This window comes from Rhipicephalus microplus, unplaced genomic scaffold, assembly GCF_043290135.1.
Source record: "Rhipicephalus microplus isolate Deutch F79 unplaced genomic scaffold, USDA_Rmic scaffold_492, whole genome shotgun sequence".
NCBI classification, from domain to species: Eukaryota; Metazoa; Arthropoda; class Arachnida; order Ixodida; family Ixodidae; genus Rhipicephalus; species Rhipicephalus microplus.
This window is the reverse complement of record NW_027465053.1, coordinates 15001-27500: the sequence shown is the minus strand read 5'-3', so window position 1 is coordinate 27500 and position 12500 is coordinate 15001. Positions and strand designations below refer to the sequence as shown.

Here is a 12500-nt window from a genome sequence, read left to right as displayed (position 1 = left end):
GGACGGCGTTTCGCTTCCGCTACTTGCGAGTGCTTTCGTGGTCCACCCCTCTATAAATACTCGGGAGGCGTCGAAGCCGGTTCTCCAAGCCGGACCCGTAGGTATCGTTGTGTGCTCGCTCTCATTGGCCCGCCTAACCAGAAAATGCCTGCGGTACACCCATTTGGATAAGAGTGCACGCAGATGCGGGCCTCGACGGCTACACATTTCCTCGGGCGGCCGCCTCCCGGCCTCCGTGGAGCGCGGGATGCACGGTCCCATCGACAAGCCTCTCCCGTTTTTACCGTGGCGTCGCGGTTCACCACGGCGGGCGGGTTGGTCTCCTCCGCATAAAAAGGGGGACCCCCGCTTTTTGTTCCACGAAATCGCACAAGCTTTTTTCGCATCCACGGTTTGCCACCGCACACCAAAATGCCGATCCGGCTGCCTACTTTAGCCAACAGGTGGAGCCAGGCGCGCCGTACTTGCGCGGCACTTCCCACGTCCACCGAAGTCGGTGCCAAGGACCACTTTCGGCGCCGGAGCCGCGTACGAGCCTACTCGAGGCGGAAGAACGAAGCCAGCAAGGGCCTGGCCGCAAGTGCGTTCAATTGTCGGGACGTCCAAGTCCCTCGTTCTTCCGTGCTTCCTCTTTCGGCAAGTCGTTGCGGCACCTTCCCAAAGCGCGCAGACCCGCTAATCGCGACGAGCGCGACGTGGCCGTGCCGCCTTTCCCTCGGCAGCAAGCAAAACGCCTGGCAACGTCGACGCTCCCCTAACCGCGATCTCGCACCGTGTTTCGTGTGGCGAATTCAAAAGCCGGCCGGCGCTGCTGCAACCATTACGGTCGGTACGCATACGCCGCGGAGGGCGGGACGGTCATCGGAGCGTGCGGTTCCTCCATCGAGTACTGCGCACCTCGGCCGTCGCATCGCCGTGCCATGACCGGCCGCGCGTCAACGCGAACCGGTGCCAGCGAGATCCCTCGCCTGCAAGAACCGACCGGCAGCCTCCGTCACCCGAGGACGCGGAGGCGCTTGCCGCGGACGGCGGGACGGTATGCACTGGTGCACAGCGGACCCGTCACATCGCCAGTTCCTTGACCGACCGCCGACGCTTGTGCCGTTCCTCTCGTACTTGGCAGTCGCCGCGCGATTGTCGGGTCTCGTTCTTGCACGCTCGAACGGTCGGGAGGGCACTCGGCTGGCGTTTCGGGAACGCGCAGCCTCGCCTTCTACCGACGTAACCACGACTCGCCGTTCGCGCTCCGCCGCTCCTGTTTACAGTACTAGGCGGTCCCGCAGCGGTCGGGTCGCGCATTTCGAGCGCTTCGAGCCACGGTGCAGTGGCGGGTCGAAAGCCGACCTATGAGTGCGTTGCGCCGTTTGTACCCGCGTCCGCCACCTGGCCGACCGTCCAAGGTCGCGGTGTTGGCGTCCGCTGGGCGCAACAATTTGTCACGGGGTGCCGCTCCACATTCAGGCAGCCCCGTGGGGAAAAGCCGACCCCGCGTCCAAACGGGGTCAGCGGCAGAAAGTGTCGGGCGCAGACGCAGCTGAGGCGCTCACCCTTCACAATCCGTTAATGATCCTTCCGCAGGTTCACCTACGGAAACCTTGTTACGACTTTTACTTCCTCTAAATGATCAAGTTTGGTCATCTTTCCAACAGACCGGCGCAACCGAAAGGCCGCGCCGGACATCGGTCCGAAGACCTCACTAAATCATTCAATCGGTAGTAGCGACGGGCGGTGTGTACAAAGGGCAGGGACGTAATCAACGCGAGCTTATGACTCGCGCTTACTGGGAATTCCTCGTTCAAGGGGAACAATTGCAAGCCCCTATCCCAATCACGAAAGAAGTTCCACGGGTTACCCAGTCTTTTCAGACAGGGATAAAGACACGCTGCTTCCTTCAGTGTAGCGCGCGTGCGGCCCCGGACATCTAAGGGCATCACAGACCTGTTATTGCTCTGTTTCGTGCGGCTAGGAGCCGCTTGTCCCTCTAAGAAGGTTGTAAGGTGCTGGGAACCCCGCACCTATTTAATAGGCTAGAGTCTCGTTCGTTATCGGAATTAACCAGACAAATCGCTCCACCAACTAAGAACGGCCATGCACCACCATCCACCGAATCAAGAAAGAGCTCTCAATCTGTCAATCCTCCCAGTGTCCGGGCCGGGTAAGTTTTCCCGTGTTGAGTCAAATTAAGCCGCAGGCTCCACTCCTGGTGGTGCCCTTCCGTCAATTCCTTTAAGTTTCAGCTTTGCAACCATACTTCCCCCGGAACCCAAATACTTTGGTTTCCCGGAAGCTGCCCGCCGAGTCATTTGAGTAACTCAGGCGGATCGCTGGTTGGCATCGTTTATGGTCAGAACTAGGGCGGTATCTGATCGCCTTCGAACCTCTGACTTTCGTTCTTGATCAATGAAAACATTCTTGGCAAATGCTTTCGCAGTAGTTCGTCTTGCGACGGTCCAAGAATTTCACCTCTAGCGCCGCAATACGAATGCCCCCGTCCGTCCCTCTTAATCATTACCTCGTATTCCAAAAACCAACAGAACAGAAACGAGGTCTTGTTCTATTATTCCATGCAAGTTTATTCAGGCGACTCGCCTGCGTTGAGCACTCTAATTTTTTCAAAGTAAAAGCACCGGCCATCTCGAGGCACACAATGAAGTGCACCAAGAAAGAACCGGCATGATGTTCAGTCCGAGCCGTCGCATCGGGTAGATGCACTACTCGTCTGGAACTGAGATCCAACTACGAGCTTTTTAACCGCAGCAGCTTTAGTATACGCTATTGGAGCTGGAATTACCGCGGCTGCTGGCACCAGACTTGCCCTCCAATTGATCCTCGTTAAAGGATTTAGAGTGTACTCATTTCAATTACGGGGCCTCAAAAGAGTCCCGTATTGTTATTTTTCGTCACTACCTCCCCGTGCCGGGAGTGGGTAATTTGCGCGCCTGCTGCCTTCCTTGGATGTGGTAGCCGTTTCTCAGGCTCCCTCTCCGGAATCGAACCCTGATTCTCCGTTACCCGTAACAACCATGGTAAGCAAGTAACCTACCATCGAAAGTTGATAAGGCAGACACTTGAAAGAAACGTCGCCGGCTCGTGGCCATGCGATCAGCACAAAGTTATCCAGAGTCACCACACAATACGGGCCGAAACCCGATCGATCTTGGTCTAATAAAAGCACCCGTTACCCAAAGGGCTCCAGGCTCACTGCATGTATTAGCTCTAGAATTGCCACAGTTATCCAAGTAGGAAGAAACGATCTAAGGAACCATAACTGATTTAATGAGCCATTCGCGGTTTCGCCTTATTTCGGCATGTACTTAGACATGCATGGCTTAATCTTTGAGACAAGCATATGATTACTGGCAGGATCAACCAGGTAATCGTTCGACTGCGCGTCCGTCCTCGCCCTCGGCGGGCCGGACGCAGTCTGTGTGCGGCGGAGGCCACCTTCAGGCGCCCCAACACGCTTATTTTGCACTCCGAGATGACGGCGTTCGAGCTCGCTACGGCACAACCTTCCCGAAAGACGAGTGGGAGCCGTGCGGCAAGAAGCACGTTCATGCTCGCTCTTTTTCGTTGCATCGACTCGGTCGCGCCGTGCGGGTTGCCCAAGCCCGCTGCACTGTCGGTGGACCGGCCGGAACTAGCAACGGAGCCGAGACTGCAAAGCCGCCAGACGACGGGTCACGCCCGCGTCTTCGGCGCTTTCGCATCTGAATCGCCCGAGGACGACACAGAACACACCTCGATATCGTGGTAAAACGGCACCGTCCGACAACCAGCCCCTAACGCATCAAGCGGATGAGGCTGCAGACGACTGCCGTGGATTCCCCTGGAGCAGACCCGAGGACACGCTTGACGAGGCCGAAGCCCGCCGCATATCAGACACCCGGTCGCTTTCGCGTACGCCGCTCACGAGAACCCCCACATAATAGCAGCGATAAGTACCCAGACCTCCTTGGGCCCTAATACGAGCGTACTCGAGAAAATTTCACCGCGGGTGTGCCCCGAAACGTGTGGCATGTTGAGCGTGCCACAAGTCTACGTCGCTCTCAAACCCGCCGAGGTCGTAGAATTTGCGACCCTACTCACGAAATTCCCACCGAGGATACGGCCGCAAACGTACCGCACCTTGGGTAGGCCACGAGTTTGTGCAACACTACGCTGACGGCACAGCACCGAGGTCGTGCGCGCACGCACGGGAAAATTCCGCCGCGGTTTCTGCCGAAAACGTGAGGCACCACGACTCTCCGCAAGTTCGCGTCGACTGCGAAAGACCGAAGTCGTGAACGACGTGTCCGCTACTCGCCGCCGACACGCTGGACACCAAACGTACAACGACTCGACGGCGTCGTAGAGGCCCACGACGCGGTTTTCCTTAACGACGTCTCGGCGTGGCACCGACAGGTTAGAACGGCCGACCAACGTTCCCTGTCCGCCGTTCGGCTCAGTCGAAGGGCTCGGCGACTTCGGCAACGCTGCGAAGCCGCACGGTGACGCACGCCATGTCCCCATTTTTTTTTTTCTTTCTGCGTCTGCCGGGGTGCCCCTATAATAGCAGCGATAAGCACCCAGACCGCCGTGGGTCGCTCGCCCCGGCTGACGTGGTTTTTCGTACTCCTGCGGCGGTCGCCGTCAAGCACGTCCAAATACGCTACTTTCGTGGGCGCATTCACGCTCTTTCGCTTCGCCGGAGTGCCAGCACTCACTCTGCCAAAAACGGCGAACATCCGAGCGGCGGTTCCCACTTTTGCGTCGGCGTCGCAAACCCCGCCCCGGCAGACGAGGTTTGCCGTACTCGTGCGACGGTGGCCGGCGGGCACGTCGAAAGACGCCGATATCGTGCGCGAATTGGCGCACCTTGGCTTCACCGGAGTGCCGCCACTGACTCCTCCAAAAACGGCGAAGATCCGAGCGGCGCTTCCCACTTTCGCATCGGCGTCCCGAACTCCGCCCCGGCTGACGCGGTTTACCGTACTCGTGCGACGGTCGCCGGCGAGCACGTGGAAAGACGCCGATATCGTGCCCGAATCGGCTCCGTTCGGCTTCGCCGGAGTGCCAGCACTGGCTCGGCGAAAGACGACGAACATCCGAGCGACGGTTCTCACTATTGCGTACGCGTCGCAAACCCCGCCCCGGCAGACGCACTTTGCCGTACTCGTGCGACGGTCGCCGGCGAGCACGTAGAAAGACGCCGATATCGTGCCGGAATCGGCCCCGTTTGGCTTCGCCGGAGTGCCAGCACTCACTCGGCCACAAACGGCGAACATCCGAGCGGCGGTTCCCACTTAGCCGTCGGCGTCCCGAACTCCGCCCCGGCAGACGCGGTTGCCGAGCTCGTGCGACTAGCGACCGCGAAGCCGTCTCGCGACGCCGCTTTCGTGCGCGGCTCCCACTGCGACCTGGGTCACCCGAGGTCGACGAGCAAAAAAGAATGTCGAAAAAAATTTTTTTTTTTTTTGCGTCTGCCGGGGTGCCCCTATAATAGCAGCGATAAGCACCCAGACCGCCATGGGTCGCTCGCCCCGGCTGACGTGGTTTTTCGTTTTCCTGCGGTGGTCGTCGTCAAGCACGTCCAAACACGCCACTTTCGTGGGCGCATTCGCGCTCTTTCGCTTCGCCGGAGTGCCAGCACTCACTCTGCCAAAAACGGCGAACATCCGAGCGGCGGTTCCCACTTTTGCGTCGGCGTCGCAAACCCCGCCCCGGCAGACGAGGTTTGCCGTACTCGTGCGACGGTGGCCGGCGGGCACGTCGAAAGACGCCGATATCGTGCGCGAATTGGCGCACCTTGGCTTCACCGGAGTGCCGCCACTGACTCCTCCAAAAACGGCGAAGATCCGAGCGGCGCTTCCCACTTTCGCATCGGCGTCCCGAACTCCGCCCCGGCTGACGCGGTTTACCGTACTCGTGCGACGGTCGCCGGCGAGCACGTGGAAAGACGCCGATATCGTGCCCGAATCGGCTCCGTTCGGCTTCGCCGGATTGCCAGCACTGGCTCGGCGAAAGACGACGAACATCCGAGCGACGGTTCTCACTATTGCGTACGCGTCGCAAACCCCGCCCCGGCAGACGCACTTTGCCGTACTCGTGCGACGGTCGCCGGCGAGCACGTAGAAAGACGCCGATATCGTGCCGGAATCGGCCCCGTTTGGCTTCGCCGGAGTGCCAGCACTCACTCGGCCACAAACGGCGAACATCCGAGCGGCGGTTCCCACTTAGCCGTCGGCGTCCCGAACTCCGCCCCGGCAGACGCGGTTGCCGAGCTCGTGCGACTAGCGACCGCGAAGCCGTCTCGCGACGCCGCTTTCGTGCGCGGCTCCCACTGCGACCTGGGTCACCCGAGGTCGACGAGCAAAAAAGAATGTCGAAAAAAATTTTTTTTTTTTTTTTGCGTCTGCCGGGGTGCCCCTATAATAGCAGCGATAAGCACCCAGACCGCCATGGGTCGCTCGCCCCGGCTGACGTGGTTTTTCGTTTTCCTGCGGTGGTCGTCGTCAAGCACGTCCAAACACGCCACTTTCGTGGGCGCATTCGCGCTCTTTCGCTTCGCCGGAGTGCCAGCACTCACTCTGCCAAAAACGGCGAACATCCTAGTGGCGGTTCCCACTTTTGCGTCGGCGTCGCCAACCCCGCCCCGGCATACGCGGTTTGCCGTACTCGTGCGGCGGTGGCCGGCGGGCACGTCGAAAGACACCGATATCGTGCGCGAGTCGATGCTTCTTGGTCTCGCAGGAGGGCCGCCACTCACTCCTGCAAAAACGGCGAAGATCCGAGCGGCGCTTCCCACTTTTTCGTCGGCGTCGCAAACCTCGCCCCGGCAGACGCGCTTTGCCGTACTCGTGCGACGGTCGCCGGCGAGCACGTCGAAATACGCCGATATCGTGCCCGAATCGGCCCCGTTTCGCTTCGCCGGAGTGCCAGCACTCGCTCGGCCAAAGACGACGAACATCCGAGCGACGGTTCCCACTATTGCGTACGCGTCGCGAACCCCGCCCCGGCAGACGCGGTTTGCCGTACTCGTGCGGCGGTGGCCGGCGGGCACGTCGAAAGACGCCGATATCGTGCACGAATTGGCGCTCCTTGGCTTCACCGGAGTGCCAGCACTCACTCGGCCAAAAACGGCGAACATCCGAGCAGCGGTACCCACTTAGCCGTCGGCATCCCGAACTCCGCGCCGGCTGACGCGGTTGCCGAGCTCGTGCGACTAGCGACCGCGAACGCGTCTCGCGACGCCGCTTTCGTGCGCGGCTCCCATTGCGACCTGGGTTACCCGAGCTCGACCAGCAAAAAAGAAGGTCGAAAATTTTTTTTTTTTTTTCTGCGTCTGCCGGGGTGCCCCTATAATAGCAGCGATAAGCACCCAGACCGCCGTGTGTCGCTCGCCCCGGCTGACGTGGTTTTTCGTACTCCTGCAGCGGTCGCCGTCACGCACGTCCAAATACGCCACTTTCGTGGGCGCATTCGCGCTCTTTCGCGTCGCCGGAGTGCCAGCACTCACTCTGCCAAAAACGGCCAACATCCGAGCGGCGGTTCCCACTTTTGCGTCGGCGTCGTAAACCCCGCCCCGGCAGACGCGGTTTGCCCTACTCGTGCGACGGTCGCCGGCGAGCGCGTCGAAAGACGCCGATATCGTGCGCTAATTGGCGCTCCCTGGCTTCTCCGGAGTGCCGCCACTCACTCCTCCAAAAACGGCGAAGATCCGAGCGGCGTTCTCCACTTTCGCATCGGCGTCCCGAACTCCGCCCGGGCTGACGCGGTTTACCGTACTCGTGCGACGGTCGCCGGCGGGCACGTCGAAAGACGCCGATATCGTGCCGTAATCGGCCCCGTTTGGCTTCGCCCGTGTGCCAGCACTCACTCGGCCAAAAACGGCGAACATCCGAGCAGCGTTTCCCACTTTCGCATCGGCGTCCCGAAGCCCGCCCCGGCAGACGCGGTTTGCCCTACTCGAGCGACGGTCGCCGGCGATCACGTCGAAAGGCGCCGAATTCGTGCACGAATCGATGCTTCTTGGTCTCGCAGGAGGGCCGCCACTCACTCCTGCAAAAACGGCGAAGATCCGAGTTGCGCTTCCCACTTTTTCGTCGGCGTCCCGAACTACGCCCCGGCTGACGCGGTTTACCGTACTCGTGCGACGGTCGCCGGCGGGCACTTCAAAATACGCCGATTTCGTGGGCGCATTCACGCTGTTTCGCTTCCCCGGAGTGCCAACACTCACTCTGCCGAAAGCGGCGATCATCCGAGCGGCGGTTCCCACTTTTGCGTCGGCTTCGCAAACGGCGCCCCGGCAGACGCGCTCGTGCGACGTACTCGTGCGACGGTCGCCGGCGAGCACGTCGAAAGACGCCGATATCGTGCTCGAATCGACCCCGTTTCGCTTCGCCGGAGTGCTGCCAGTCACGGCGCAGAAAACGGCGAACAAGTGTTTTTTTTTTTTTTTTTCCTAGAATTTGTGTTATAGAAGGCACATTTGATATCGGACGATAATTTTCAACTTTATCACGCGCACCGATTTTCGTGTAGAGGTTTGCAAGTTTATGGGAATTTCTCCACTTGGAATAATGCGATTTAGTAGTACTACGAGAACTTCATGGATGTACTCAAGGGTACGGGGCAAGTCAGTTACGTCAACACCTGCAGATTTTTTACACTTCAAACTGAAAATTGTTGGTTGTGAGTCCTCGTGTGATATTAAAGGCCGATTCGCTAACACATAGAACAAAGAAAGAAAGGAAGAAAAAACGCCCGCGCTCGCTCAAGAAACCTGGGTTCGCAACAAGTGGCAACAACAAGCAACCGAGCGAGTGCGCCAAAACCCGTGGCGGCCGAACAAACGCGAAGTCCCAACCGCGTCAGCCGGGGCGGCACGGGACAGGAAAAATCACTTCAGCCGGGGCGGCGGGGCACCGAATAAACCTCGTCACCTCGTCGCAGGATAAAAGAGGAAACAAAAAGTCTAAACAGCGTCTGCTGGAGCGAATGCGTAATAAAACAACAACAACAACAAAAAAAAAAAACACCCGCGCTCAAGAAGTCTGCAATCACCACAAAAGGCGACTGTGACCGAGCAGCGTCAGCCGGGGCCGTGCGGAAACGGAAAAACCGCGACTACCGGGGCGTCGAGGCACCGAAAAATCCACTTCAGCCGCGGCGAAAAAAAAAAACAAAAAGAAAGACGGAGGGGGGGGGGGGAACCACGTCTGCCGGGGCGAAGGAAAAAAAAAAAACGCGTCTGCCGGGGCGAGCCCGGGTGCGGCACCACCGGGAAAACTGTGGCAAACAGACATGGCGATCGAGTGAGTGGGCCGCCAGCCAGGCTCAGCCAAAAAGTGCAAAGTCCGAACTGCGTCAGCCGGGGCGGCAAAAACCACGTCAGCCGGGGCGGCGCAAAAAACCGCGTCTGCCGGGGCGGCACGAAACCGCGTCAGCCGGGGCGGCGCGAAAACTGCGTCAGCCGGGGCGAAAGAAAAAAAAAAAAAAACGCGTCTGCCGGGGCGAGCCCGGGTGCGGCACCACCGGGAAAACTGTGGCAAACAGACATGGCGATCGAGTGAGTGGGCCGCCAGCCAGGCACAGCCGAAAAGTGCAAAGTCCGAACCGTGTCAGCCGGGGCGGCAAAAAACCGCGTCAGCCGGGGCGGCGCAAAAAACCGCGTCTGCCGGGGCGGCACGAAACCGCGTCTGCCGGGGCGGCGCGAAAACTGCGTCAGCCGGGGCGAGCCCGGGTGCGGCACCACCGGGAAAACTGTGGCAAACAGACATGGCGATCGAGTGAGTGGGCCGCCAGCCAGGCTCAGCCAAAAAGTGCCAAGTCCGAACTGCGTCAGCCGGGGCGGCAAAAAACCGCGTCAGCCGGGGCGGCGCAAAAAACCGCGTCTGCCGGGGCGGCGCGAAAACCGCGTCTGCCGGGGCGGCGCGAAAACTGCGTCAGCCGGGGCGAAAGAAAAAAAAAAACGCGTCTGCCGGGGCGAGCCCGGGTGCGGCACCACCGGGAAAACTGTGGCAAACAGACATGGCGATCGAGTGAGTGGGCCGCCAGCAAGGCTCAGCCAAAAAGTGCTAAGTCCGAACTGCGTCAGCTGGGGCGGCAAAAAACCGCGTCTGCCGGGGCGGCACGAAACCGCGTCAGCCGGGGCGGCGCGAAAACCGCGTCTGCCGGGGCGGCACGAAACCGCGTCAGCCGGGGCGGCGCGAAAACTGCGTCAGCCGGGGCGAGCCCGGGTGCGGCACCACCGGGAAAACTGTGGCAAACAGACATGGCGATCGAGTGAGTGGGCCGCCAGCCAGGCACAGCCGAAAAGTGCTAAGTCCGAACTGCGTCAGCCGGGGCGGCAAAAACCGCGTCAGCCGGGGCGGCGCGAAAACCGCGTCTGCCGGGGCGGCACGAAACCGCGTCAGCCGGGGCGGCGCGAAAACTGCGTCAGCCGGGGCGAGCCCGGGTGCGGCACCACCGGGAAAACTGTGGCTAACAGACATGGCGATCGAGTGAGTGGGCCACCAGCCAGGCTCAGCCAAAAAGTGCTAAGTCCGAACTGCGTCAGCCGGGGCGGCAAAAACCGCGTCAGCCGGGGCGGCGCAAAAAACCGCGTCTGCCGGGGCGGCACGAAACCGCGTCAGCCGGGGCGGCGCGAAAACTGCGTCAGCCGGGGCGAAAGAAAAAAAAAAAACGCGTCTGCCGGGGCGAGCCCGGGTGCGGCACCACCGGGAAAACTGTGGCAAACAGACATGGCGATCGAGTGAGTGGGCCGCCAGCCAGGCACAGCCGAAAAGTGCCAAGTCCGAACTGCGTCAGCCGGGGCGGCAAAAAACCGCGTCAGCCGGGGCGGCGCAAAAAACCGCGTCTGCCGGGGCGGCACGAAACCGCGTCAGCCGGGGCGGCGCGAAAACTGCGTCAGCCGGGGCGAGCCCGGGTGCGGCACCACCGGGAAAACTGTGGCAAACAGACATGGCGATCGAGTGAGTGGGCCGCCAGCCAGGCTCAGCCAAAAAGTGCCAAGTCCGAACTGCGTCAGCCGGGGCGGCGCAAAAAACCGCGTCTGCCGGGGCGGCGCGAAAACCGCGTCTGCCGGGGCGGCGCGAAAACTGCGTCAGCCGGGGCGAAAGAAAAAAAAAACGCGTCTGCCGGGGCGGCAAAAAACCGCGTCTGCCGGGGCGGCACGAAACCGCGTCAGCCGGGGCGGCGCGAAAACCGCGTCTGCCGGGGCGGCACGAAACCGCGTCAGCCGGGGCGAGCCCGGGTGCGGCACCACCGGGAAAACTGTGGCAAACAGACATGGCGATCGAGTGAGTGGGCCGCCAGCCAGGCACAGCCGAAAAGTGCTAAGTCCGAACTGCGTCAGCCGGGGCGGCAAAAACCGCGTCAGCCGGGGCGGCGCAAAAACCGCGTCTGCCGGGGCGAATGCAAAAAAAACAAAGAAAAAAGCCCGCGCTTAATCAAAAGAAAACAAAGAAAAAAGCTTGCGCTTAATCAAAAGAAAACAAACAAAAAAAGTTCGCGCTTAAGCCTGGCGGTGGAACCACCGGGGCAAACAGACCTGGCGATCGAGTGAGTGGGCCGCCAGCCGGGGTGAGCCAAAAAGTGCAAAGTCGGAACCGCGTCAGCCGGGGCGGCGCGAAAACCGCGTCAGCCGGGGCGGCGCAAAAACTGCGTCAGCCGGGGCGGCACGGAAAAACGAAAACCGCGTCAGCCGGGGCGGCACGGAAAAACGAAAACCACGTCAGCCGGGGCGACATCAAAATGAGGAAAAAAAAAAAAAACTGCCTTAGGACACCTGCGTACACTTTCATGCGTTTGGGCATATCTCTCTGTAACACGCGCGCCCCTCGTTACGCGCGGCACTCTGTTTTCTCCGACACCCATATTTCGGCGGCATGTGGCACGCGCGCCCGTCCCTACGCACGGCACACCGCAGTGCTTTCTCGATATTTTTCTTTTCCTCCAACACCGTCATCTATAGGCTTTTAGTGACCTGTTGCTCGTGGCAAAAGTTCGCTAGCTCTGACACCTCTTGCATGCGCACCGTTTTTGCGCACGGTGCTATGCCGCAAAGCACGGCAGTCGCATGCGTTTCTCTCAGGCACCTCTTTTTTGACACAACGCTGTGGTGCTTAGAAACACACCCGCCGCTTTTGCGCACAGAACTCCACCGTACAGCACGGTAGTCACGTTTGTTCCACACGAACAGCAGTGTGCATCGTGCTACGACACTTTGAAAGCTTTTTCTTCCGAGTCTCGACCGCGCTGTTCCTTTCGTACTTGGCGCGGTTTTGGGACCAGCTTTGTTTTAAACCCCTACTGCGCGCCGTTCCTTTCGTACTTGGCGCGGTTCAGGGTTTGTTTCGAGCCCTTAGCCGCGCTGTTCCCTCCGTACTTGGCGCGGTTTAGGGTCGAGCTTTGTCTCGAGCCCTCTCCGCGCCGTTCCTTCCGTACTTGGCGCGGTTTAGGGTTTGTTTCGAGCCCTTAGCCGCGCTGTTCCCTCCGTACTTGGCGCGGTTTAGGGT

At 60.4% G+C, this 12500-nt stretch overlaps 1 non-coding gene across 1 annotated transcript; it reads right to left on the bottom strand.

Annotated features, from left to right (window-relative positions):
* Positions 1-1561: 1561 nt before the first annotated feature.
* Positions 1562-3376, bottom strand: LOC142794743 (small subunit ribosomal RNA). The gene has a single exon (XR_012892582.1). It is a non-coding gene; the product is annotated as a small subunit ribosomal RNA (ribosomal RNA).
* Positions 3377-12500: the final 9124 nt, after the last annotated feature.